Genomic DNA, 26,912 nt, shown 5'->3' with positions numbered 1-26,912 from the left:
TTTCTGGGAATGGAATTCAGCCCAAGTTGGAACTAGCTGAGAGCATTGTTAAGGCACCTACTCCAGTGGATAAAGATCAGGTCAAATCATTTTTAGGGATGGCGGAATTTTATTCCAAATTTGTTAAAGGTTTTGCCAGTCTTGTTGAGCCTATTAGGTCTATTTTGAAAAAAGGTGTACCTTTTTCTTGGTCTAGTGATTGCGAGAAAGCCTTTGTTTTGGTTAAGAAAGAGATAGGTGAGATGCCAACTCTAGGTCATTTTGACTCCAAACTCAAAACAATTTTGACTACCGATGCCAGCCTTAAGGGATTAGGTGCTGTGCTTTCCCAAGTTGTTAATGGTGAAGAAGTCGTTGTTGCTTTCGCTTCAAGAGCTTTAAAGGAAGCTGAGCATATTTATTCTTGTATCGAAAGAGAAGCATTAGCAATATTTTGGTCTATATATCACTTCAAATTTTACTTATGGGGGATTCCATTTGTGGTGAAATCTGATCATCGTCCCCTAGTTCAAATTTTTTCATGTCATCAAAATGATCATATGACACCAAGGTTGAAAAGATGGAGTGAGGGTTTGCAAGAATTCAACTTTATAGTACAGTATATTCCAGGGCTGAATAATAAACCTGCTGATTGCCTGTCACGTCTTCCCATTGACAGAGATTGTGTCGCAAGGTTGCTACTTGTATAAATTGGGTTTTGGAGTCCAGCATTGCTGAAGAGGAATGGTCAAGGAATGTTAGTAATGATGTTGTGTTTCAATTACTGAGGAATGTTATCAGGAATGGTTGGCCAAATTATGACACTCTGGAGAGTGTGTTGAAGCCTTTTTGGTCTGTAAGAAATGACTTAACTTTCTTCCAGGACAATTTGATGAGAGGTGATAGAGTAGTGCCTCCCAGTGATTTAAGAGAGAGGGTTGTCAATCTCGCTCATGAAGGGCATTTGGGTAGAAATCTCACGAAGGCTCACATCAGGGAAAGATACTGGTGGCCTGGAATGGATCACATGGTGGAAACGGTTGTCAAAGATTGCCATTTATGTGCGGTCAAGGACAAGTCACGTACCACCAGTCAATCTCCTTTGTCACCTGTTGAAGTTCCTGTTGCCGTTTGGACAAAACTTGGTTTAGACATTGCTGGACCATTTGAACTTATGCCCTCACATGAGAGATATGTTGTATTATTGGTTGATTACACTTCTAAATGGGTGGTGTCCAAATGCATGAGTGTAGTCAATTCCAGGACTGTAATTGATTTTCTAAAAGATGTGTTTATGTCGGAGGGTGTTCCCAAGTTTTTACTCACTGACAATGGGGTGCAATTCACTTCCAGCGTGATGGGTAGTTTCTTAAAAAGTCTGGGAATAGTTCATCAGAAAACAGCTCTTTACTCTCCCCAAGCAAATGGTCTCACGGAGAGAATGAATAGAGGTGTGAAAAGTTGTGCACAGAGGGCTTTAGAGTCCAAGGTTTCATTTAGCAGTGTTTTGAGGGAGACGTGGTGGGCACACCGCACTACTCCTAATGCTATCATGCAGAGGTCTCCTTTTGAAGCCTTGAGGGGTAGATTAGCTTGTTCTAAACTTAATCCTACTTCGCTTCCGGAGAAAGAGGGAAGTGATAGCATTGAAAGAGAAATGAAGAGGAGATAAGTATTGACTAATTATCAACAAAAGTATAACCAACGTTATGACACTAGAATGGTTGTTAAACATAAGAAATGGAACATAGGTGACAGCGTTCTTGTGAAAAAAACGAAACTTGGTCACAAGGGTGTCTCAAACTTCATTGGTCCTTTTACTATCGTTTCCATTAAGAAAAATGTTGTCACCTTAAACAATGGTTGTACTTGGAACATGTCTAAACTAGCCAAGAGCAATGATGTCAAAAATCATTTCAGTGATAATTCCAGTCTCTCCAACAATTCTAGTACTTCTTCCCCTACTCTTAGGAGATCTCCACAGCTTCCCAGGAAGTTCAATGACTATGTGATGTATTAGTTTTTTCTGTCATTTTATGTTCTCCTTGCTTTGTTGTTATTTCACCTCATAACAAAGAATTCAATTTATTCTTTTATTATGTATAGGGGATGCGTTATGTTGCTGTATCTTTAAGAGTGTCATAGTAGATTGCATCATTGATGGGATGATTACATTCCAATTGTGAAAGAATCAGTTGCTGTAATCTCTACCTGTTGATGGTTGCTCATTAAAGCTCCTTCTACAATCTACTTGACTTTTGAGCTTTTATCACTGTGTTTCCTAGGCTCTCCGGCAACCCCACGATGAAATCAATGGATATTCTCTCCCACGGCTCCAATGGGGTAGGCATGATCTGTAATAGGCCTGCTTTGCGTCGATGGTCTGTCTTTGTTTGCGCACATACATTACATTCCTGTACCCATGTCACCACATCTCTCCGCACTGATGGCTACCAGAATTGACGCAATACACGGTCTAGCGTTTTCTCGCCGCCTTGATGTCCTGCACTGGGGATGGTATGACACCAGGAAAATACGAAACGCCTCAAAGAAATGGATGGAACTAGAAGTAGCCGCCCTTCCAGGGCCAACCCATCCCTCAGTCGCCATTCTGGTTGAGAACGAAGCCAACATCTCCATACCATAGACCTCATGTCTTGACGAACTCTTTGAAGGAATGTTTCAGTGTGCGCAGAACAAAGAACCCTGCACGGTTCGATGATCGATTCCTCCTGTGGTTGGTCTTTCATAGGAGCGGTGTCTTGTCGGGTTAAAGCGTCTGCTTTCTTGTTTTCCCGACCTGGAGCAAACGTCACCAGGAAATGATATTCAGCGAAAAATTGCATCCATCGCAATTGTCTGGGTGTGAGATGCCGAGCTGCACGCATAAATTGGAGGTTCCGGTGGTTGGTGTATACCGTGACCTGATGAGCCGCTCCCAGAAGCAGATGTCTCCGTTCCAAGAAAGCGTATCGGATGGCCAGAAGCTCCTTTTCGGCTATGGTGTAGTTGGCTTCTGCCTCGTTTAACTTCCGGGACATGAATGCGATAGGGTGTAAATAACCCGTGGTATCCTGTCTCTGGGAAAGCACTGCTCCGATAGCTACATCCGACGCATCCGCCTCCACTATGTAGGGTAAGGAGGGATTAGCATGCGTGAGTACTGGGGCCGTGGTGAACGCTTTCTTTAACCTCACAAAAGTCGCTTGAGCTTCTTCGTTCCATAGGAACCTTGTCCTTTTCCGGGTGAGTTTGGTCAATGGTACCACCATGTCCGAAAAATCCTTTATAAAACGGCGATAGAAATTTGCAAAGCCCAACAGACTATGAACCTCCTTGACATTCTGTGGACAGGGCCAGTCTTCTATGGCTTTTACCTTCCTTTCCACCATGACTTGTCCTGAGGGAGTAAGCTTCACCCCCAGAAATTCCACGGTATCCACATGGAAGTCACACTTGGATATTTTGCAGAACAGGTGATGTTTCCTTAGGGCCTGTAGGACTAAGCCAACGTGTTTCACGTGTTCTTGTTCTGTGTTTGAATACACCAGTATGTCGTCAATATACACTACTGTAAAGACGTCCGGATACTCCCTCAAGACTTCATTCAAAAAGAACTGAAACGCTGCAGGAGCATTACAGAGGCCAAAGGGCATCACTAGGTATTCGTAGAGTCCATACCGCATTTTGAAGGCCGTTTTCCATTCGTCTCCTTTCTTCACGTGGACCAGGTGGTATGCCCGCCGCAAATCAAGCTTGGTGTAAATGGATGCAGCTCTCACCTGCTCCAGAAGCACCGGAATCAGAGGAAGGGGATATCGATTCTTAATCGTGATGTCATTAAGCGTCCTAAAATCAATACAACATCTCAGTTCCCCATTGGTCTTCGGAATAAAAAAAAGAGGCGATGCGGCTGGTGATCGAGAGGGACGTATGTAACCTAGGCGTAGTAACTTGTCTAGATATTCCCTTAAGTAAGTGTTTTCTGGTATTGTGAGGGAATAAACCCTGCCACACGGTATCTCTGACCCCGGAATCAAATCAATCCGACAATCGTAGTCTCTATGTGGAGGTAACACTTCTGCCTGGGTATCGTTAAACACATCAGTAAAGCTCTGATAACATGAGGGCAGGATCACTTCTTTTTCTGTGGCTGTGGCCACGTGATGGATCGGATTGGCATATCCGGAACTTGGGTTTGGGTCACGAATACTATGACCTCGACAATACTGCAAATCGAACTGGATTGTCTTCTCCCCCCAGTTCACAGCTGGTTCGTGTTTCCTCAGCCAGGGAAGGCCCAATATGGCTCCATACATAGGGGCCTGTATGATGTTAAACGAGATCTTCTCCCTATGGTATTCCCCGTATATCATTTCGCACTCTTCGGTGTGATATTGGATAGGTCCGGAAATCAATTCCTTTCCGTCTACCGCAAATACCAGTTCAGGCACTTCCTTCCGTTCCAGAGTAACCCCCAGACACGAGGCGACTCCCTGGTCCATGAAACACCCTGTGGCTCCGGAGTCTACCATGGCTTTTACTTCTCGAGCCTCGTTCCCCACCATGAGTCTCATTGGTATGATGAAATGTTCCTTTTCTCTGGACACGAGCGAGTACAATGAAGGGATGACCCGACTGCCTGGAGAACTCCCTTCTGGGTCCTTCAAGCTTTGGCGTTTCCCTCTTCCTTGCAAGCCGTCAGTACCACTGCTTGTCCCACTCGAGGTTTGCCATACTTGGGTTTGATCGGACACTCCCTCAGGAAATGACCCTTTTTTCCGCAGTATAGACATAGTCCCTGCTTCCTACGGTGATCTCTTTCGCTGAGGGTCAGAGAGGCTCTTACCGTTCCGATATCCATGGTCTCTGTAGCTCGGCTACTCCTTTCCGAGCTCACAGGTTTATCACCGCATGGCATGACTTTCTCCTTCCTTTTATTCTCTCCTCGCCGTTCTCGAAGGCGATGATCCAGTCTTAGGGTTAGGTCTATGAGAGCTGTATTCGTTGTTGGTTGAGGATCTATCTGGGCTAGGACGTCTTTCATCTCTTCAGTTAACCCACGATAGAACACTGCAGACCTTTTCGCCTCTGGCCAATCTGTCTCGGCAACCAACCGACGAAAGCTGTTCAGGTTTGTCACTAAATCCAAGTTACCCTGGTGTAGCTCCAAGAGGTCTCTATCTGCGGAGAACGTATCTGCTCTACGATCAAAGGTACGTTTGAATGTATTTCTGAACTCTTTCCAATCATGCAATAACGGGTCATCATTTCGTACTATAGGGACAGCCCACTGCGTCGGTTCCCCACCCAGATAAGAAATGAGAAATGCGACTCTTTCTTGATTTGTGATGAATAGTTTGGGTTTGCAGGTGAAATGCAACAGTATTTGAGTCATAAAGACTTGGACCTTTTTTATGTCCCCATGGAACCTTTCCGGAGGGGCTAGCGGGATCTGTGTTGGCATCTCTACCACTACCGAAGGAGGGCGAGCTGTTCCCCCAAGATCAAAGGGATTTCTCTGCAAATGATCTACTCTAGCGTGTAAAGTCGCGGCTTCCTGGCGTGAGGCGGTCAATTCCGCCTGCATCAAGGCCAGAGCGTCGACCGCGTCTTCTAAAGTAGCCATGCCTCACACAACCAGGAGGGATTAGTACTTGGGCCGATAATTCTGTCAAGTCCGCCTGAATCCAGTTCCTCAGGGTTGTGTGATGCTCTATGGGGGCCCACCTCTGAATCGACCCAAGTCCGGTTTGCAGAACGCTCAGACTTTTGGGAGCGATTGAGCGGGGGAAAAAAGAAACAGGGAAGGGGACTGCGGGGATGTAGACCTGCAAGGGAGACAAAAGCAGACAACAACAGGTCAATACCTAGCCTTCCCTATTCTATCGATCTCACTCACTTATTTATAGGTTATGTTTTCCTACCTATATGAACATAAAGAACCTCCTAAATCCTGGGTCCTTCTGAGAGATAGATTCACCGTATTGAGTTCAATATCTCTGGCTTCTGTAGTATTTAGAAACTGTAACAAAGTACCCGTAGATAGATAGTGGTTATAACGCTTCACGTAATCCAATGCAGTACATAACCAATGCAGTACATAAAGTATAGATCAGGAACCCTTGTGACAGCAGGACTCCTCAGCTAGGTCTTCCCCTTTTTAGTTGCAGGTGTAAAAACGGATAACAACGTGCCACTAATACTCCTTAGATAAACACGTAGGAATATCAAAACACAAAATAGTATATAGGCAGAAGGGCAAGGTATAGGGTGTTTTAAACTCTCTGCATGAGACAAGCCTGTCTCCTCCAACAGAGAGAACAACCTCCCAAGCGCCTCTAAGTGCGCACTCCTCCTCTGCACGAGTACGCTGGCAATTGCGACTCAGCAAACAGAGGAGATTTCGGGCGTTTCAACCTCTCTGCAAGAGACCAGCCGGTCCCCGCCAACAGAGAGAACAACTGCCCAAGCGCCTCTAGGGGCGCACTCCTCCTCTGCACGAGAACGCGTGTACAGCGTCTCAGCCAACAGAGGAGAATACCAAGTCACCCCACGATACCTGAGTCGAGGTCAAGGAAAGCCGGAGGCTGCAAAAGGTCGACTCCCGACACCGAAGGAATGTAGACTCGTCTCTTCCTGGAATTCCGCTGTGAACAAGCTTGCCGTGGTGGACCATAGGAAACGTAGGAACAATTATCGGCAGCGCTCCTTGGCGTTCTGGCCGTTTTGTAGCCTACTGGGTGTGTCGGAGCGACGCCTCGCCTGATTACCACCTGATGCTCTAGCGCGACTTTCGCTAAGCGTCATGGGAGTAGTAGTCTTTGCCGGTTTCTTTTGGTGCCGTAACTCACGCATCTCGCGTGTGCTCCGGAGCGTCTTTTCCTCCAAGGTAATCACGCAGCTAGCGTAACAACCGGTGCAGCTTCAGCGCGACTGTGACAGTAACATGATCAGGAATCCTAAATCTATTTTCAGGAGATTCATGTCATGGTCATGACTCTTACATAGGGCACGATTTATTTCTTGGCGGATGGACACCGACCATTACATATTGAAATAGCATCTACTAGCCTACGAAACCATTCTGTCACCTGATCTATGCGTTGGCGGTTTGACGGGCGAACGTCTGTCAGGGCCCCACTATCACCGTCGCGTGCAGACTCCTTTGTTGATGGAGAAAGGAGCCAAAAAGCAGCAGGCGGTAGGATAACAGCCACAACTCTGCCCTGACCATCACAATATTGTTTTCAATCAGCATGGCCATGGCAGCTAAACCGCCATTCCTGAACTGATGATGTCTCCCCAATAAAATGAGATAAGCAACATTTGCATTATTCGAGGCAAAATGGTGGAAGCAGATTCTCTAACTTTAAGGCTCCCTCGGAAGATCAACTTGCTAAATTTATTCGAATAATCAAATGTGGGGCGCCACAAGACCACTGTCCCCCTAAGATTATGCACATGATTCCTGCACAAGTGGCAAAATATCTGGGCCATATTTTTAGGAACATGTTTACAGCAAAAACATTCCCTATACTGGAAACATGCCTCCATTCTGCCTCTGCTAAAGAAAGACAATCTGAATGCATTGGACCTGAATAACTATTGACCAATTTCAAGACTTCCCTTTGCGGCCAAGTTGGCGGAGAAAGTAATGAATCAGCAACTTGAAGAGTACCTAGAGGAAAATCAGCTTCCGGCCGACACACAACACGAGTTTCAAAAAAATCGTAGTACTGAATCTGCCCTGGTAGTAGCTACGGAGGACATTCGGGAAGTGCTGGACAGGGGAGGGACCGCTGCCCTAATCATGTTGGATCTCTCCGCAGCGTTTGACAGAGTCAGCCACAAGATCTAGGCTGACCGCCTGCCCAGCCTGGGGATAGAGAATACAGCTGTAGATCTCCTCCAATCTTTCCTGGTTAACAGAAAACAAACAGTGTCAATGGGCAAGTTTACTTCTAAGCCTTTCTCCTTTCCATGCGGCATTCCCCAGGGATCGGCACTGAGTCCAACATTTTTCATTCTTTATGTTACACCACTAGCGTCAATCATCAAAAATGCAGGTTTCCTCCTGACATCCTATGCCGATAACACCCAAATTGTGGTGTCAGTGGCAAAGCCTGAAAATAATTCTGGCATTGCACTTAGAACATGCATGAGCAATGTGAGCAAGTGGATGGACTACAATTACTATAAATTAAATGCAACAAAAACTGAGGTTATCCTCTTTGGTAGCAACCACTCACTCTGGACGTCGGACTGGTGGCCACCCGAACTAGTCTCACTTCCTGAACCCTCTAACAAAGTAAAAAATATAGGCGTCCTGGTAGATCAAGAATTGAAGTTCAAGGACCAAGTAGATAAAATTACATCAGCCTAATTTTTCTTGTTAAGGCTCATAAAAATATTGAAAAATTTGTGCCCCATAACTTCTGAGAATGAATAGCAGTGCATTGGTTCTCTCTAAGATTGACTATTGCAACAACCTCTATCTTACTCTCGCAGTGGGTCTCGAAAAGAGACTACAGACTTTGCAAAATGCTGCTGCCCACTTCCTCTTCAAAATCCCCAAACATGAATCGGCTAGAGGAGCCATCAGGAAATTACTTTGTTTGGGGTTTAAACAATGATGTAGGTTTAAGGCTCTCTGTCTGGCCTATTAATCATTGCATGGATTGAGGCCAGCCCATTTCAAGGAGAAACTCAACTGGTACGTTCCTGTGAGGATGCTCTGCTCAGGCTCCACCATAAACCTGATTGTCTCCTGATTTAGGAGAACCAATAGGGGGTGGGAAGAGCTTTTTTATGGCCACTGCTGTGCTCTGGAAAAACCTCCCACTGACACTAGAAGCTGCTCCCTCCCTACTTACTTTCAGAAAAGCCTTAAAGACCTGGCTGTTCCCGCAGGAGTAGAAGGCACCTGGCCAGACTCGCTTCTGACGTATCCTGTAGCTTTCTCTTTTTCCTATAGTGCCAAGACTCCCATGGCCATTAGTTGCACTTTATAAATTATATAAATAAAAATTAAATAAATAAACCTGCTGCTGGGAGGTGCTGAAAATCTGCTCATCGTTCATGATGATTACACACCACAACTGCGCCGTCATGGGAGATATGTACATCTAATTGAATGTAAGAGCCGTCTGCATTACTGCGCTCATCAGGATATGAAACATACTGCATTCTCTGTCGCCAAATCTTTGCCAGAACATGTAAAAATAAGCTCACAATTGTTATGAATCCAGGATTTGAAAAGTACGGTAAATCAGCCATGAGGGTTTCAAGGTGCTCAAATGTACCCTCAGGGTGATTAATTGATGTTCCCAGAATCACAGGATGTCAAGCCTACGTCAAGACTCGCACCTGGTTCCTCCAGCTCTGAAGGCAGCAGCTCAGGCCTTTACACCACACCTCTCCCCTCTTATGTCCCTGCCTGTAGAGAGCTGTAATGGCCAAAGTAATCTCAATTTAAATGTAGGGTGGGTATATGCTGAGGCCCTCTGGACATATCAAAATACTTAATACCATGTTTGTGGTGTCATTGTTTGTCATCAGGAAGGTACTGCCTAATGGGAAGCTAGTGTAGCTGTCAACTTTACCTTCCCATAATAATAAGAACAAATCTTAAAGGAAACCTAAATAATATAGATCTCTGCAATTGTAGGTGGATATCATATAACCCTGACCTTACATTTTCTCTAACAATAGCTCCCATTAAACCAAAACACCGCTCAACACATATAATGCTGTAGCTCATTGTTAGATAGATGCTGTTGTCTATATTCCAAATTCCAGGCCCCATCTGAAGGCAGAACAAAATAAATGCTCACCACCACCTCTCCTGGCACCTCAACATGCCTGCCATTTGTCAGAGATATTGGCTGTTTACTTATGTAATTCCATTTCAAATATTATGTTACATTGTTTTTGCTAACACTTGAATGTGACATTGACACTTAAAAGTCTGTGATATATTGAAATTAATGTAGACATGGCATATGCATCTGACCTTGTCTGTGTTACAAAAGGACTTGCAGTGGATACAAAAGTATGCATGTGGAAATGTGGATATTATGTCTGCCAATACATGAGAATATAACTCAATGGTACCAATATGCACAAAAATGTGCCATCACATACTGGGGCTTAAAGCACATAGCACAAAGTTTAAAGTCCTGTATCTCTCAGGGCACCTTACGCATCAAATTATATGATTATGGAATCCTACTTATTAATCTTTATTAATCCTTTATGGTTGAACATTGAGATATTTGTACAACATAAAAAAGTACAAATTAGGCAGAAAATAAAATGTATTACACAATAAGATAATGAATAAAAAAATAAAACATTGGCTTTGACCAAACTCTGGCAGCATGTTTCCATATAGCAACCTTACCTCCAGACTCACTGGCAGGCTAAAGACCAGCAAAAGGGGCATATGTGCCTCCATTAATAGGTTGGAATCCAGGCACCACTGTTTACCAATTGGGAGGAGGGGTTGGGCTTTTCCTCAAGGTCTTGGGAGTATTTGGGGTGATTGGTGAAGGAGTAGAAAGATTGGATGGGTTGGGTGTAGGAGGTGTGTGGGAAGGAGAGGGTATAGGAGCAGTTGCAGTAGTGGTGGATGGGTGTTTGTTTTTTGTGTCGGTGAGAGTGTGTCTAGAGTGCTATAATGAGGTGTGGTTGTGCATTTGAGTTTGTGTTGTGTCATTTCCTGCAGTGTATGTGTTATTTGTGAATGTGATGAATGTCTTGGGGTAGTGGATGTTGTTGCTTTGTGTGTGTCTGGCTGATGCTGTTTGCTTGAGGATGGGACTGTCCTTTTGTGATGTATGTGTTGCTGATGTTGGGTGCTTGTCTGTGGGTTTATGTTTGGGCTGTGTTCATTTTTACTAATGTTGTTTGCTTGTCTGTGTATTTGTCCTTTGTGGTGTATGTGTTGCCGATATTAGGTGCTTGTCTTTTGGTTTGTGTTTCTGTGGTGTTAATTTATGTGAGTTTGTGTGTTGTGATGAATGTGAAATTTTGGAAGATGTTGCAGTGAGTGTTGTCGTGTCTGTGGGTGTGGTGATGGGTGTGGTGATAGTAGGTTCAGTGGTTGTTGTGGTGATGGTCGTCAATGTAGTTGTGGCTTTGGGAGTGGGTGCGGTGTGTCTGGTGTTGGTGGCCGTTGTGGAAGTGATGGTTGAGAGTGTGGTGGTGGTTCAGGTTATTGTGGTGGTTGTGTTGGTGTCTGTATGTTTAGTTTTGTGAGCATGTTTTCAATGTATTGTATGACTGTGTGGGTTTCTGTGTATTTCTGTTTGGCAGAAAGTGTGGATGCCAGTGTGGATGTACAGAGTGAAGGGCAAACAGAGGTGGATGGTGGTGGTATGGAGGAGGTAGTAGGGGTTGTGGTAGGACAAAGCTCAAGAATGGAAGGGGCAGGGATTGTTGGTTGGGAGGCAGTGATGTCTGAGGGGGTCTGAAATGGTCCATACTCCTTTGTATGGCACACACTTCACTGGATGCCATCCTGGAAGGCCAGTAAATGAGTCAACAGTTGACAGACTCCCCTGGATGACAACCACCAATGCAGTCTGCTCAAGTGAAATACAGAGCAGCTTGTCCAGCCCCAATCAGATGTCACTGCAAGATGGATTGGAGAGGAAGAGGGGTGCCTGGGGCAAAGGAGAATCCAGCTCTTTTAAGGGCAGGGTTTTGTCCAACATAAGAGGAAACAGTAAGGAGGGTGTGGATTTTTCCAGTGGTGAGGGAAGCTGCAGTAGGTACAGGACATGTTATTGGGTCCAACGTCACTTAGGGCTGGTTTGGAGTGGAGGCCTCTTAGTATAAGAAGGTTGAGTCATCCTCGCCAGCCCCATGACCTTCCATGCCACTGTGTCCTTCAGCTTCAGTTGTACCACATTCTGGCTCCCAGTGGGCATCTACTTCCCCACATTCCTGGCCAACGTCTTCTTCACTTGTCTTGGAGGATGGTGCTATGTGAATAAAACTCATGATTAGTCTATATGTAGTGGTTTTTAATTAGGTCACAGCATCAATCCAATTAAACTAACATTTGTCACATCTAACTGCTGTGAACAGCAATCCTGTACCATGATGACATGTGTCAGTAGACTGCATTACCAATGATTATTCAAATGGCAATGTCTATCAAACCTGAACACCTAAATATGCTCCATCACATTAAAAGCATTGTGTCTCCCGTCCATGTGCATTCAGTACACAATCTCTGACAGCATACCTCAAATGCGCCTCCAACACTTCAGATCCATGACACCTCAGATGTTTTTCTATATATGTGTTTGAGCCCAACATGTTCCTGGCTCTGTACCAATGAACAAAATAGTACATAAGAAGTAGGGATTAACATAATAGAATACCATATGTGTATCCTCAGCCAATGTATATTGGCTAATATGTACTAACATATTTTCCCATAGACAGAGAATAGGAAACCCTTTGATACATCAGGCCTGTACAATATACCGTTGACCTTGGCAAAACAGGTATTTGAGCTGGCAATTGTGACTTCCACTAGTGAGGTACTGCTGTGCTTTATCATTAAAGGAGTTTCATTTTACGATCTTTGAGTGAAACATTAAAAGCCTTGAATCTCCATCTACAACAGAGCCAGTACATCGGCACTATACCTTCCTTTCAATCAATCTTCACAACCTTGAAATCTCTGGAGATTGAAAAGGTGTTGAAATTGGCCACTAATACTCAGGCATGCAATGTACCTTGGTAACCATGCCCACCTGCATGCCTCAAAAAATTCCTACATTGCATATAGTAGACATCAATTCATAGAATCATAGCTGAGTAACGGGAGTGTTACTGGGATAGTGTCACGTGGCCCATGGGGACATTGTCATCTTCCCTAAGTTAGCATGAGCATGTTGCAGACTACCCACTGCTCTGTGTACGCTACATGAGTTTATTTTGCAAATGCTTCTTTTGATATTTTCGCATGAGAACCCACTGTTGTGTTCACACTTTGCAGGTTCCTGGGATTCAGTCTGAACTTTGTGAACAAGGTCAAACTACAATGCCCCTTGTTATTCTGTTCTGGTCAGGCCCTAGCACCTAGACAAAACATACAGATGCAGCTGTTGTTTGTGAACACATACTTTAGTTTTATTGGAAAACACACATATGTAGCACACACTTGGAGAAGGCCCTTTCCAGGGAGCAGAGCATGACAGCACCTATGATGTAGAACATGGGAACTCACAAACTTTCTCTCAGGGGCCAAATTTACAGTGTGGTTTGTGTCCGAGGGCTGCACCGGTGGGGCCGGGGTCAGTGGGGGAGGGGCGGGGCTAGAGCAACAAAAAAACAGTGACCATGAGGTTGAACACAGGTCCCTGCGGCGGACACCTTCGTCCACTGAGTCCACTGAGTCACCAGACCAGGCATACACACATCTCTCTATTTCTTTCTCTCTCCCTCTCTGTCTCCCTCCCTCTCTCCATCTCTCTCTCTCTCCCTCTCCCTCCCTCTCTCCCAGTCTCCCTCTGACTCCCTCTCACTCCTTCCGTCTCCCTCACCCTGTCGCCCTCACTCTGTCTCCCTCACTCTGTCTTACTCACTCTGTCTCCCTCCCTCTCCCTTTCTCTGTCTCCCTCCCTCTCCCTTTCTCTGTCTCCCTTTCTCTGTCTCCCTCTCTCTTTATCCCTCTCACTCCCTTTCCCTCCCTCCATCTCCCTCTCTCCCTTTCCCACCCTCCCTGTCTGTCGGTCTCCCTCCCTTTCCCTCCCTCCCTCCCTCCCTCCCTCTCCCTCTACCTTCCTTCCTTTCCCTCCCTCCCTCCCTCTCCCTCTGTCTCCCTCCCTCTACCTCCCTCTGTCACCGTCTGTCATCTCACCCTGCCTGTGTGTGCCCGGGCTGAGACAGCTTCCCAGGCACACACTCACAGCCACACCTGAGCACTTCACTGGTCTTTAAAAGACCATTTGAATGTTAATTAGGCTTTGATGTATTTCACCTCTTCTTAGGCCCCTGCATCTCCACTCTGACTATGGCTGCGATCACCGGGGCCCCCACAGAGCAGCAGAGTCTCTCAGAGTCGCGCTGCTGCAACCGGCAGTGTTTGCAGACTCTTACATCTTTTTTTAAAAAACATGGACGATGTCTGCAAGGGCCACCAGGGAAGGCTTGCCGGGCCGCTGGCGGCTTGCAGGCTGTACTATGAGTACCCGTGATGTAGAGCTACCATCTATAGACTGAGGTACGGGGCCTGCAGATAATACCCAGAGATCTTCTAATATATAATCATCCTGCGTCTGTGCAAGGGAGGGAGGTTTGGCTATTCTACCTATCATTATGACAGCTCCTTTTATGATCTACGGGCTACTTGTTTTGCTGACCGTATTTGTGTTATGCATATTTTTGCTTTTTGTAGCACATTTACCGCATATTAGAGCACGTTAGTTAAAATAAATATTTGAAACTTGTTTGTGTCTCTCTCAGATTTTATCGTGGACAAGTACAAGAGTGAGAGCGAAAGGGTGTGTCTTTTTACAGTGATTCCTGAGAGATTTGGGAGTGTTGGATTCTGGGGTGTCTAACCACTTGTTCCTCTGTAAGTGAGTAGAATGGAGTTAAAGTTAAAGAAGGATTCGTAGTCCAGGTAATGTAGTTCAGGATCACAGCTTTATTCTTCAGATCAGATCCATATTATAGGCCCCACCAGGAGCAGCCACTTTGCCGCTCAGCCCTTCACACCAACTGATTCCTTCTTACAATCACACCCTCTGAACATTCCGATGACATCATATAGGCCAAGCAGTAGAGCTGGGGCAACCATAGGGAGGGGTGTATAAACACTTGCTAGATTACAACAGACGGCAAGTGAGACACTATAGCTAGTTGGTCCTGAGCTCATGGGTAGTAAGGTGATAAAATGATTTAGTCCCCATATACTAAGGTCCCATAATCCTATGCATAATTATGGGTTTGCACAATCCTATAATTCACATTTTACCCATCTACAATATTATGTTGTATATGATACTCCATCCCAAATCAACTGTCCCTACTTGCCACATATATGCAGGGACAGAGGGGTAAAGTGGACCCATGTGAAACATTTAGAAACAGGTATAAATAGCCAAATCTTCTGCCACCCACCCCCACTTCATTGAACATATACCCCTAGCCACAGTGAAAACAAATACCTGGGCCCCTGCCTCCCACCACCCTCTGAAAAACTCTCACCTGTGATGACAGTGGCTCTTTGAGAGCTGCTGTCAGCGCGTCTTCGTTTCCAGTCTTAAAGGGAGTGCGCAGAGACCCACACAGACAGAGAAGGCAACTGGCACAGGGATAGCACAGCCCATGTTTTCCCATTGCCCTTGGATCTGTGGAGACTGGGCCAGGCAAAAGACAGTGAGTGAGCCCACCAACCTGTAGTCCATAGCCACAGTTGAGTTTCTCAAGACCTGTGCAATGCGATGAGTCATAGGGGAAGCAAGCATTTCCCCTTAGTGACAACACAAATGTGGTTAACCAGTTTTGGATAGCGACTGTCGGCAGGTCAATATAATGAATAACAAGATTCCAATCCGGTTATTCAATCTAAAGCCTACCACTGAAAGCCATATAGAACTACATGTTCAACACCTGTCTTCATAAGGTCCTTCACATCAAAAACAAACTATCATTACCTGATATTCTAGGTTCTTGTAAAACTCCCACCTTGTTCCAAATCTGTTCTGGCAATAGAGGTTACATGACAACTTCAAGAAGATACCGAACAGACCTATCTCCTCCTTAGCTACAACTCAGAGTGCAGACCAACAAAAGGAGGAGAATCCACCTTGAGAAATAGCTGAGAAGGCGTCCTCAATCTAGTGACTAAAGGGACAACATGCATCCCTTCATCCTTTGAGAGATTCTTCTGTTCTACCAAAGAAACATGGTGAGGCTCAGTAGACCATGTGGACTGGTCCACCTTGATAATTGCCATGCTATCTACACAAGGCTCTCAAATAAACCCACCCATAGGATACCGAGCTTGCAATAGCAGGGTGTCAGGATGTGCACAATGATCCGCATCATGATCAAAGGTTGCAGGGGAATGCTGCAGTTTTCCAATTTTTCCTGGCTCCCCTGTCTCCCCTGCATACAATTTACAATCTTCCACTTAACAAACATATGTGTCGTAACCTAACATACCTTCAAATATTTGAAGCATAAATATTGCTCTTTCAGGTTCCAGAGCCCTAACATGTGAACTACTCAAAAGCTAAAAGCTCAGAGCTGAATCAAACTACATGCAATTCAAAGACTATTACAAACTGAGCTTTACAAACTTGTGTATGGGCGAACTTCACACAGGAAATGGGTCTCGATTGAAGAACATATCACACAACTTCTTGCCACAGATCAGACTCTTGCCACTTATGTTGGGAACATTTAGGTGGGAATTGAGTACCCGACTCATGCAACAATTTGCTCTACTCTTCTGACAAGATCCAACACAAATACATTTAATACATTTCTAAAAATGGCTCTTTTAGTGAACAGATTATTCCCGCAATAAAATGTGTTAATTATATTTTCTAACTTAGCTATGTGGCTAAACCATGTGCCATTTTTCTTAAAAACTGCAAATTTAGTCACTTATGCATCGAAAGTGTTATTGATGCCTTTTATATTTTGAACCCCACCAAAATTGTGAATAGAGATGTCAAATCTTGAAGTTACACCTTTACACAGCAAGCCATTATACACATATTCTGAGGCCTAACAAGAAGGATTGTCTGTGACTAAACCATACATGGACCCTCATTTATAGGTTGGCAGAATGAACACTCCACTATACATCAGCAGTGCTTCTGCCAATATCAAATGTGCAGTGTAGCACTGTGTTTACACCTGCAGAGCCCCCTCTGACACTGCCAGTATAAATCTGTTGCCAAGCTGCCGCCAGGTCACAATGGCGAGGTCCCTCCCTATTGAGGGCAAATGACCATCAGTGTTAATTGTCACCCCTATACACAGGGAGAAATCTCTCTGCCTGCTGGATCCAATTGCTTTTTTAATTGAGAAGACCATCGCTTTGGGAGTTTATTTTCTTAATGCAAGAAAGTTAAAATGATGGCACCCACTTTGCAAGCCTTTAGTGTTGTGGAAGAAGCAACCACGGCTGCGGGACAAGACTAAGAGAGCTGTCTTGCAAGCAGGGATCTCTCAATAGGTTGGGCAGTTCTCTACCAGAGTTATGAACTCTGCTCATTGGACTGTTCACTAGGTTCAGATAACCCCCTGAGTTTTTGAGGGTTTGTATTCACTTTTGCAGGTGAAGGATTCCTACGACTGTTGCATGTTTTTCACCCTAAAAGTCATCATCATTCAATTTGATGTAACTATATTGAAAAAGGAGTAGGAGGTAACATGGTGGATTACCATATGAATATAGTCTCATATGTACTAACACATTTTCCCTAAGACACAGAAGAGGAAAAACCTTTGATATATCAGGCCTGTAGTGCTTAAAAAAAACTAGATTAAATTAGATTACTGAGGACTACATTTGGATACAATGAGTCTTTGACACAAATTATTGATCTATAGCAGTGATTAACAGTTTGAGAGAGTGTATTGGTAGTTGGTTTGTATGTATATGATTACTCACTAAATTGAAGAGGTAAAATTGGCATATTTAAAACAGAGTGGCTAAAATTTAGTAAGGACACACTTTTCGCAACAGAGACAATTCTAGATCATGTACTTAAAGTGGGGTGTTTGATGTGCATGTTACACATTCGCTGGTCTATTCACAAAGGTAATGTACACTTGTGAGTAATTCAAATTTGTAACTCTACTTTTACACTTCTGAATAACTTTACTAGATTTGGCTATACGCAAAATCTGAGTGTAAAGTTACTCAAAATTGTAGACTTGCACATCTACTGCCCCACAAAAAGGGGGTAATGTCAATCTAACAAGTGAAAGTTGCTTAAGAAAAACAACCAGTAGATAAGCTTATCACAACACATTGCAAGACCCTGGTACTGCATCACCCTTCCATAGTAAATGGGAGCAGAGATTTAAATTTAAACCCCATAATAAATAATGATAATTTTAAGTACATTATTTAAAATAGATAAAAATATAAGTTAGCATAATTTAGTGTACTTTTTTGCATTTTGAAAATCAATGTAAGAATAAACGTTATTAAATCTAATTAAATTACTTATAATTAATTCTATAAATCAATTATATTTTTTGTTAATGTGTAATAATTTTTTTTTTCTTTAGGTGGCAATTTATTCTTTCATTCAAACTAGAGAAAAATAATTGTAATTGAATTCATATATATCAATTGATTTAATCTAGGGGTGGGAATAACTCACGTAATTTGGTGTAGCATAATAACATGATATTACAGTTTATTTATGGGAGATTTTGCAGAATTCTGCAAGAAGCGAACTTCAGCTTTTAGCTCTATTTTCTTAGCATGAAATGAACCCTGGGGTCCAAACTGAACCATGCTTCTTAGAAAATAGTTGTAAATGCAACATTATACACACAGCAACAGCCAGCAGCCACTCACGCTCGCTAAGTTAATTGTTTCAGTGGTACTGGGGTGTTTGTTTTTTGCTAAATTAATCATACTTTTGCTAATGAGCACAATCACATATTTCTTTGTAATTATGTGTAGAAAGGGTAACAAAAATTATCAAAATTACTCTGTCTGCTATGGCATAATTACAATTCTGGCCAGGCCGTTTTTAATTTAAACATTTCTTAATAGTGCTGTAACATTTTTTCTTTACTTCAACATGTGAAGTAAATATACAATAATAATTCACATTAATCTTTAACATAAAATTGTTTTTCCAAATGTTTTCCAAATAGCAATAAATATTTTAACTTTTCCCTGTACCTTCCAATACAGAGATCTCCTCCGACAGGGTAATGATATTTTCATAGTGACATATAGGGAACATTTTCTAAATTCATTCCTCTCTCTCCATAGGTGGCAAGCAATATGTTTGTAGGATGTACTTCTCCTTTCATGGCCCTTTCATAAAAATCAATTGGTGTCATACATCTCAACTGTCTGTTTTTGTCCCCAGGAAGTAAGGTCAGAAGCATTGAAATGTGATGTTTAAAGGGCTCCCAGGTGGTAGGCAGCACTTGCCAATTTAAGGGTCAGGCCCCTGATGGACATTCTTCATCCACACACATAATGTGGTCTACACAATAGACTGTCATAAAGAGGTGGCTGTGTATAGTATTATCCAGGCCATCTCGATTGCGCGCTGCAGCGGAAGGGAGGAATGAGCAGCATCCTCCTGCGGAAGACAAATGCACAAACACAGAATACGCAGCATGGAGCGCGCGCGCGGACAGACCCTATCACAGACCCCGCTGTGTTACAGTTCATTCAGGTCTATATTCCATTAGATTACCTTAAGGGAGAAAAAGAAGAGACCAGCGGTGGCTGACCCGCATATGGAGGAAAATTAGACAAGTAATAGAGTTGTTCTTTACAACACTGTGAAAAGCTCCCCTTGCTTCTCCTCAGTGTAATTTTTCAACATTGTACTGTCTTGAATTTTGTCCCCCATCTTCACAATAGGAGTTGCAATTAAATGTAAATATGTAATAAAATAGCTATTTAGGGCGTTTTTTTTCTTAATCCATTTTTCTAAAGCACTAGGGGCTAGATGTAGGTAATCTGATTTTACCGATTCTTAAATACCGAATTTTACCGATTCGTTATTAAAAAATCTGTAAATGAGATGTAGGGGAAAAATCGGTATTTTTTACCGAATCGGTAAAATTCGGTATCGGACTTTCGGAAATTACCGAATCGGTATTTACCGATTCGGTATTTTACCGAATCGGTAACTTTACCGAATCGGTAAATTTACCGATTCGGACGATTTTCGGTCTCCTACATCCAGAAAGCTCAATACCGGTCGGTAACGGCCGAAAATACCGATTTTCAGCCGTTACTGACCGGTAAAGGGCTTCCTACATCTGGCCCTAGTTCTCCAAAGTATAATGCATGGAAATATTATCAATGGCAAAAACTGCACAAGTCTCGAAGCTGACAGAATGTTTTTCTCAACAGCTATGTCTAGAGAGCTCTTACAAAGAAAGAACAATGTTTCATGTCCTGTAGAGTAGCTTGTCCTTGGGCAGAGAGGGAGCAACCTTTATAGTATGTACGCCTAAAGGGAGAAGATTTCTGACTGGAATAGTTGGTTGGACCTATTCTTTAAAGTTTCCTGGTGTATTACCATACAGCACTGCATGCATGAGAGGTATCCCAAGATGGGGTACTGCTACCCATGATTTAAATTGGTCTGGTGTTCCCCCACCTCGTATTCCATATGTGGGAGCACTAGCAGATACTTTACCTACTGGTAATTCAAACCAGTAAAATCACATGTGCAGTGGCTGCAATAGAAGCAAAGCCTCTTTCCCTGTACCAGCAATTTTCTCAGGGCTTCATTTTACGGGGGAATGAGGTGTCTTGATACCAATGAATAGAGCCACAGGAATATTCTCAGGGAGAAATTTGCTCTTTGTTTATACACAGTTCTTTTTTTTACTAAACCTAGCTTTTGATAAACATCTTGAGATTCACTACATGGTCAGGAGTCTTTAGTTCACACTGAGTTGGGTCAAAACATGGTCAGAGAACTATATCCACGTTGAACTGGATCTCAACATGGTCAAGTTTTCTAAATCGGAATTTTCTAATGCAGTCTCAAGCATTAGAATATCGACCTGGCGAGGGTTCTTTAGTCTACACTGAATTGGTTTGAAACATGGGCAAGGATGTACAGTCCCCTGTTGTGAGGGTCAGGTTTTGCAAAATGCTACATGTCCTGCAGAGTAGCTTGACCTTGGGCAGAGAGGGAGCAACCTTTACAGTATTGATACCTAAAAGGAGAAGATTTCTGACTGGAATAGACGATTGGACCTAGTCTTTCAAGTTTCCTGGTGTATTACCATACTGCACTGCATGCGTGAGAGGTATCCCCAGGTGGGGTACCGCTCCACATGATTAAAACTGGTCTGGTGTTCCTACACCTAGTTTTCCAGATGTGGGAGCACTAGCAGATAATTTACTGGCTGCTAATTCAAACCTGTAAAATCACATGTGCAGTGGCTGCATTAGAAGCCCAGCCTCTTTCCCCATACCAGAAATTTTATCAGGGCTCCATTTTACAGGGGAATAAGATATCTTATTACCAATTAATTGAGCCACAGAAATGTGCACAGGGAGAAATTTAGTCTTTGTTTAAACACATTTTTTTTAAATTAAACTAACCTTCGATGATAAACATTTGAAATTCACTCACATATATTTCAGATTTTCTCTTAGATTGCAATATCTTTGGGACTCCATAATCAACTCTTAAGCAGTTCTCTACCTAGTCAGGAGTCTTTAGTTCGCATTGAATTGGGCCAGAACATGGTCAGAGATTTATATCCACTGTGATCTGGATCTCAACATTGTCAGGCTTTCTAAATCAGAATTTTCTAATGCATTCAAAAGCATTCAGATATCGCACCGGTGAGGGTTCTTTAGTCTACATTGAATTGTGTTGAAACAAGGGCAGAGCTCTATAGTCCGCTTTCAGCTGGCTCTTGTGATGGTCAGGTTTCTGTAACCCACTATCAGCTCGGCCTCAACAGGTTTGGGCTTGATAAACTGCTCTCATCTGGATCTCATCATGATCAGGATTGTGTCATTGGTAATCTACTCTTAACTGGATCTGAACATGTTCAGAATTCTCTAATCTACTCTAAAATGCAGTTGATCTTTTACACATTCTGTAATCCTCGTTCAACTGGATCCTGACATAAGCAGGATTCTGTAATCCACTCACGACTCAATCTCAACATAGTAAGGTTTCAGGAGTCTACCCTCACCTTGATCATAGGATGACCACCTCCTGGGAACCAGTCTCTAATGGCTTCAATGTGGTTAGATATCTGTAATCTACTATCAAGGTTATCTGTATCTGTAAACCACACTTAGCCGGAGTTGGACATGTTCTCAATCTTCCTACAACTAAATCTGAACATGATCAGGGTCCGTAGTCCACTTTGGACTAGATCGCAGCATCATCAGGATTCTCTCATCCAGTCTGTACGAGATCTCAACAAGGTCAGGAACTATACATTTCAGCTGAGTTACATCATGGTCAGCATTTTCTACTCTTCTCTTAGATTCACCCTCAACTGAATCTCACCATGATTTGGTGGTTTTAATCCATACTTAACTGGATCTTTACATTGTAATGATTCTGTGATCTACTCTTGACTGAATCTCAACATAGTAATGGGCTGTAAACCACCCTCCGCGGGATCTCAACATGGTTAGGATTCTTTATTCCATTTGTAACTGAATGTCAACATGTTCTTAATGCTGTAATCCACTCTCAGCTTGCTCAGGATTCTAAAATCAATGTTTAACTGTTCTTTCTGTAATCAGGATTCTGTGATTCTCCCAAGACTGAATCTCAAGATGTTCAGGATTCTGCAATCCACACTCAACTGAATCTCATCATTGTTAGCATCTTTAAGCTACAACCATCTAGATAACATTGTCAGGAGTCTACAAATCATATGGGACCTATAATAGTCAGATTCAGTATCACACTATAATTTTATTGAGGTTTTCAGTAGTTTTAGAGTGTCAATAACGTAATTAAACAATAAACCAAAAAATAAAGCAAAACAGTAATAAATGGCCAAAGAATCTTATCAAGAGAATCATTAATAGACTTTCTAGCTCTGTGATATTCTCATTATGTAAAACAGTTATATGGCACTGTGTCTTAAGTTACATTTGACCATTGACATACCGGCTGTGCATGAAACAAGGAACCGATATAGGAGAGAATACAACCCAAATGCCCTGTAAAGAATGATGTTTTTACTTAGATGCAGAGCAAGGTGTCATCTGTGTTAGTAGATTAATACATCATCAAGCGGGATATAAAAAGAAAAAGCAGTAGAACTAAGATAGAAGGAAAGAGAAGAGAACACAAGTAACTCAATCTGTAAACGATAGTATACAGGGCAATATTAAATAGTTGACCAACATAACTGTCTTCGAAGAGAGTTCTGAATAAAATAATCTAATGGGTTCCTGAGTTTCTGCGAGATCTGGGGATTCCCTGGGAGATAGTCCTAACGTCTGTGTGCGCTTCTAACATAACGGACCCAAGATCACCTGGTATGGTGAGAGATAAGGTTACATGATTTGCAGTCTATAAGAATAATTTTGACTGTAATAGTCAGCAGAAGATCTAATAGATGGTTATCATTTTGAGTGAGGAGAAACACTTCCGGGGAGGAACAAGGCCCTAAAAGAATAGTTAGGATTTCTAAGTCGAATTTGGTTGAGAGGCAACTTCGTCTCAGTATTTTCCCAGTTTTAAGAAGTGGGCCACTAACATACATATATTCTGAGTCTCTCTTTGTAATTCTATAGTTCCAGCATTTACCTGACTCTATTAGTCAAAGTTTGTATCGATTTTCGGGAGTCCAGTGTACCAGATGAATGGAGAAAAACTTTGTCTGGTTCAAAAGAGGGAACAATTTTATTGCACAAGACTTTACTAAAAGTTAACTTCTATATTCCTTCAGAGAGGGGATCCGTCCTTTCTGCAGTACATTGGGTATTCCATTGAGCTTTAATAGATGGTAGAGAATGTATATTTGATGGATTTGTAGATCTATGAGACAGTATACCTTCTTGAATGCCATAGTTTAAGATGAGGGAATATGTTTGGTTCATTCAGAGAATCAAGCTTGGGGATTTTAGTTTTAATGTTCAAAAATCATAAGATACTATGTTCTCAAAAGCATATTCCAACTATTAACTCAGTCTAAACATAATCATGAATCTTTCATTTGTAATCTAACTCAACAAGACTGTAACATGGTCAGGAATCTGTAATCTGTTTTTAGGAGGTTCATAACATGGTCACGACTCTTATATAGGGCACGATTTATATTTTTTGCGGATGCACACAAACCATTGCCTATCAACAGTCCATCCACTAGCCTTCAGAACCATTCTGTCACCTGCTCTACATATTGGCGGTTTGATGGACCAAAGATCGTCAGGGCCTGCCATCTCCGTCACAAACAGACTCCTTTGTCGATGAAGTAAAGAGCCAAAAAGCAGCAGGCGGTGGGATAACAGCAACAACTCTGCCCTTACAATCACAATATTGCTTGCGATCGGCATTTCCATGACAGCTAAACCTCAAACCTAGTGGTATCTCTCCAATAAAAGCGGATAAGCAACCTTTGCATTGTTGAAGGCACCGACGTGGTGGGTAGTCATTATGATCGATGAGCATATTTGCAGCACCTCCCAGAAGCTCATTGGTCATGATGATTACCCACCACATCTGTGCTGTCATAGGAGGTATGTACAAATAAATGTATGTCAGAGTAGTCCGCATTACTGTGCTCGTCTAGATATGAAACATACTAAATTCTCTGTTGGCAAATCTGCACAAGAAAAATGAAAAATAAGCTCCCAATAGTTTTTAAGCCAAGATTTGTAAAGTGCGGCAAATCACCCATTAGAGTATCAATGTGCTAAATTGTAGGCAGAGGGAGATTAAGTAATTTTCTCAATATCATAGGAAGTTGTGCTGGTGCCTAAGCTCAAATCTGGTTCCTCCAGCTCTAATGTTGGCAGCTCAGGCCATTACACCACAACCTATTCCCTCATATGTGCCTGTCCTGAAGAGAACTGTAATGTTCAAAGTAATCAAAATGTAAATGTTGTGTGAGTATATGCATTGCCATTGTTTGTCATCAGGAAATTACTGCATAATCGGAAGCTAGTGTAGCTGGCAAAATTACCTCCCCATTGTAATAAGAACAAATCTTAAAGGAAACCTAAATAATATAGATTCCTAGAATTTGTTGTGCATGTCATAAAAAAATGAAATGATACACATATATAATGGTGTAGCTCATTGTAAGAGAGATATCTTTGTCTATATTCTAAATACCTTGCCTTTTCTGAAGGCAGAACAAAACAAATGCTCACCACCACCTCTCCTGGCACCTCAACAGATCTACCATTTGTCAGAGATATTGGCTGTTTACCTATGTAATATGAATACATAAATTATGTTACACTGTTTTTGCTAACACTTATCATGAATATCACATTGACACTTAAGAGCCCACATTGACACGTAAGAGCCTACTTATTAATGTTTATAAAACATATGGTTGAACATTGAGTTGTTTGTACACTATAAGAAAATACAAATTTGGCATAACATAACATTTATTGCAAAATGAGATTTCTCTCTCAATGGATAACAAAATAAATAGAGCATATCCAAATGATAATGGATAAAACAATAAGACATTGTCTCAAACCAAACTCTAGCCACATGTTCCCATATAGGAACCTTGCCTCCAGACTCACTGGCAGACTAAAGACCTCCTGCAAAAGGGGCATATGTTCCTCCATTAACAGAACAGCATCCAGGAACCAGTGGTTACCAATTGTTAGAAGAGGTGGAGCTTTTTTCAGCGCTTGGGCGTAGTAGGTGTTGTAGGGGAAGTAGTAGGAAGGTCGGATGGGATGGGTGTAGAAGGCGCGTCGGAATTAGAGGGTATAGGAACAGTTGCATTGGCTGTGTTTTGTGCAGGTGTGTGTGTCTGGAGTATTATGGTGAGGTGTAGTTGTGTGTTGTTTCATTTCCTGCAGTGTATGTGTTCTTTATAATTGTGATGAATGTCTTGGTGTTGTGGATGCTGTTACTCTGGGTGTGTATTGTAGTTGTATGTGTTTGGCTGATACTTCTTGCTTGTGTGTGTGTTTGCCCTCTTGTGGTGTGTGTTGTTGTAGGGTGCTTGTCTATTGTTTTTTTCTATGGTGTTGTTCTATGTGATGTTGTATGTTGTAATGAACGTGAATGTTTGGAGGATGTTGTGGTGGGTGTGTTGGTGTCTGTGGGTGTGGTGATGCAAGTGTTAGGAATGGATGCAGTGGTTGTGGTGTTTGCTGTAGTGGTAGTTGCTGGTGTGGTTGTGGCTTTGAGTGTGGTGGTGGTGGCTGTAATGGTGGTGATTGTTGTGTCTGGTGGTGGTGGTTGTGGGCAAGGTGGTAGATACGGTGGTAGTGTTGGTGTCTGTATGTTTAGTTCTGTGAGTATTATTATGATGTATAGTATGATTGTGTCGGTGTCTGTGGTGTGTTTTTGTTTGGCTGAGAGTGTGGATGTCATTGTGGATGTACTGGGTCAAAGACAAACAGAGGAGGATATTGGTGGTGTAAAAGGGGTAGATGGGGTAATGGTAGGAGATAGATCGAGAACAGTAGGGCAGAGGTTGTCAGTTGGGAGGCAGTGAGTTCTGAGAGGTATCTGAAATGTGCCATGCCCCTTTGTATTGCACACACTGCACTTGAAACCATACTGGAAGGCCAGTAATTGAGTCACCAGTTGACTGACTCCCTGGTTGGTAACCAACAGTGCTGTCTGCTAAACTGAAATACTGAGTAGCATGTCCAGAGCCTCCTCACACGTCACTGCAAGATGGACTTGGGAAGGAGTAGAGGTGCCTGGGTGAAGGAGACTCCAGCCCTCTTAGGGGTTGGGTGTGGGCCAATGTATGCGGAAACAGCAGGGAGGGTGTGAATCTTCCTGTTGGTGATAGGCGTTGCTGTAAATGTAGATGCTTTTGGGTCCACCACCACTTTGGGCTTGTTTGGCATGGACGCCTCCTAGTCTAAGGAGGTTGAGACCTCCTCTCCAGCCCCATGACCCTCCATGCCACTAGGTCCTTCAGCTTTGGTTGTACCACCTTCAGACCTATGCAGGCATCTGCTTTCCCACCTTCCTGGACAGTTTCTCCCTCACTTGTCTTTGATGATGCTGCTATGTGAATAAACC

This window comes from Lissotriton helveticus, chromosome 3_2 (assembly GCF_964261635.1).
Source record: "Lissotriton helveticus chromosome 3_2, aLisHel1.1, whole genome shotgun sequence".
Lineage (NCBI taxonomy): Eukaryota > Metazoa > Chordata > Amphibia > Caudata > Salamandridae > Lissotriton > Lissotriton helveticus.
This window is presented reverse-complemented; position numbering follows the sequence as displayed.